The 2,782-nt window shown below is 45.7% G+C and overlaps 1 pseudogene; it reads left to right on the forward strand.

Annotated features, from left to right (window-relative positions):
* Window positions 1-379: 379 nt before the first annotated feature.
* Window positions 380-2,176, forward strand: LOC146868119 (interleukin enhancer-binding factor 3 pseudogene; annotated as a pseudogene).
* Window positions 2,177-2,782: the final 606 nt, after the last annotated feature.

The raw sequence follows: 2,782 nt of genomic DNA on the forward strand, positions 1-2,782 counted from the left end.
TGCCTCTGTTTGGGATGCATAGGTTTGTATAATTTCCTGACTTGAGTTATTGGGATGAAGCAGGCCATCCTCCACTCAACCTTGCTACCATGGATAGTTGTGATGTCACACAGGAGGCTCTGTGATAAAGTCTATTTATGCTATGTTGTTATGCAATCCTTTAAACCTTTTCCTAGTCCAAGTCACAGGGAACCAGAGCCTTATACAACCCAATCTTGTGACCTCCTCCACCACCATTAGATTCCATATTTCACCCTTGACTATTCGGAACAAGTACACTCAAACGAAATCCTATTGAATATATGCAGAGCCCTCACCGTATGGACAATTTTTTCTCGAAAGGTTAGGAAGAGCGTCCTCTGTTTAGCTAACAGAAGCAATGCGTGCAGTGCGCATGTTCATGAGGCTGAGCCGTTTTGTCCTGCAGAGGCATTCCGAAATATACCTGAGCAAGGAAACACTGGAGAAAGCACAAGCCATGCTCTGCGACATAGAGCCGGCCCTGCAAGCGGTATCTGACTGCATCGATGAGCGGGACAGAGCAACCCACGGCGTGGAAGAAAGAGACACATTATTTCGAGGTGAAATTGCATGGTGTGGTGCAGGAGGACCATCAAAAAACATCAGTGGAGCCCTCCAAGGCGTGACGCGAGTGGGCTTAGCTGCCAAGGGCCTTCTGCTGAAAGGCGACAGAGTCCTCAACATGGTTCTCCACTGCAGGGATACACCGACAGCTACACTTTTGAAAGCAGTGGCCGAAGGTCTGGCTGTGCAGCTTGCTACCATTTCTGAAGAGAGATATGAAATCGCAAAATGTGTCCCAGAAGCAGTTATAACCATTAAGACTACAAAAGAGCCTTCTTTAACCGTGATCATCAGGATGGCATCATCTGCAGTGGAGGAAGACAATGCAGACACATCGGAGGGAGTCCTGACATTTCCTAACACCTCGGTTGATGCTCTCGACCTGGAAAAATGCCATTCTGCCCTGCGTTTCTATCGGCAAACAAGGTGGTTCCAGGCCAACGCTTGTCAACTCAACTCATGTGTTTTACTCATCCGTGTTCTCAGGAATCTATGTCATCGCTTCCCTGTTTGGTCTCCTCTCAGTGGCTGGCCTTTAGAACTTCTCTGTGAAAAATCTATTCGAACAGTGGCCAGGCGAATAGGTGCTGGGGAAGCTCTCAGAAGGGTTATGGAAGTCCTTGCCTCTGGTATCCTTTTGCCAGATGGCCCTGGTATTTATGATCCTTCTGCGAAAGAGGCAACTGATAGCATTGGCCATCTCAAACCTCAACAGAGGGAAGATATAACTCGCAGTGCTCAGTATTCCTTGCGATGTATTGCTTTCAACAATTTCCATAAAGTTTGGGAGATGGATGCAGAGCCTATAAAAAAGCATAGGACACAAAAAAGCAAACAAATAGCAGTCATCTCTTACATGGACCAGCTTCCTGCTGCTACCGTCTTTGTCTTTGACTCATTGAAGCGCTTGAGAACAGAGGACAAGCAAGATGAAGACATGCCAGCTTCCATAAAGGGTAGGCGGACGAGCATGTCCAGAGCTCCCTATGTGACCAATGCCCCGATGAAGCTCAATCATCTGAAATCCCATCTCAAGTACAAGATCGTTTCCCAGAAAGGTATTTTCTATTGTCCTTCCTTTACCGTAAGTTCAGGAAATGAGGGGAAGAGGTACAGGGGAACTGGCCACTCTAAGCAGTCCACAAATCTTAATATAGAAATGCAGTACTTTCATGCAGAATGTCTCCCCATGGACAGGGACCATCCAGCCAGTTTGGGAAATCTCAACCATAGAGTAGAACCAGTCCTGACAAAAAATGGCAAGAACCCAGTAATGGAGCTCAATCAGATACACCGTGGCCTGAAGTACAGATTACATTCAGAGAGCGGAGGTAGTCAGGACAAGGTCTTTGAGATGAAAGTTGAAGTTGATGGGAAGATTTTTAAGGGCAAGGGCTCCAGTAAGAAGATGGCCAAGGCTTATGTTGCACTCGCAGCACTTACGAGCCGTGATGTGGATGTCAATGCCAACAGGTTTGGAACGGAGACACCTAAGTTTGCATTTAGGAAGGAGATGGAAGAGGAACACGAAGGAAGGCTTGATGCGGATATGCCTTGTGAAGCTGAACATTTCTCTGTACACTGGTGGTAGGATGTGGGATTTGAAGTAAAAGGGCACAATAAACTTTTTAACAAAGTTTTTCTTTGAAAGCCTTCATTGGAAGACAAGGTAAAGCGGCACACAGCAGTACCCAAGTAGGCCTAACTCAGTAATGGGGATGCATCTCTCCCTTTGGCAGCTGCTGATGGCATCTGAGAAAGTAATCTCTAAGGATTACGAAATGACTTGTGGGACAAGATGTACATAGCCTACTTTTCTGAAGGAGATAGGGCACATGACGGTTACTCAAAAATTCTCAGTATTTTTTGATACTCAGTAAATGCACAACAGGGTTTTATTACGGCATTGCAATGTAACCACTGCCCTGTCTTCTAGTGGAAACTGAAATGCAGACCACGGTGCATGTTACAGCTAATTAACATGGCTACTCTTAACTCTCAAGCTTGTGATATTCTGTGACAGATGGCTCCAGGTCACAGAGAACATATGCGTCTACTTTGTGCTTTTTTGTGAGTTGGTCTATTGGTCCCATAAAATGCTATGAAGATTACAACATACAATGAATTCGGTGGAGAAATGGAAGTGCAGGATAGGAACAATTGTCCCTGGTGACATGAAGACATTTGGTAACTTACC

Source organism: Triturus cristatus, chromosome 1_2 (genome assembly GCF_964204655.1).
Source record: "Triturus cristatus chromosome 1_2, aTriCri1.1, whole genome shotgun sequence".
Classification (NCBI taxonomy): domain Eukaryota; kingdom Metazoa; phylum Chordata; class Amphibia; order Caudata; family Salamandridae; genus Triturus; species Triturus cristatus.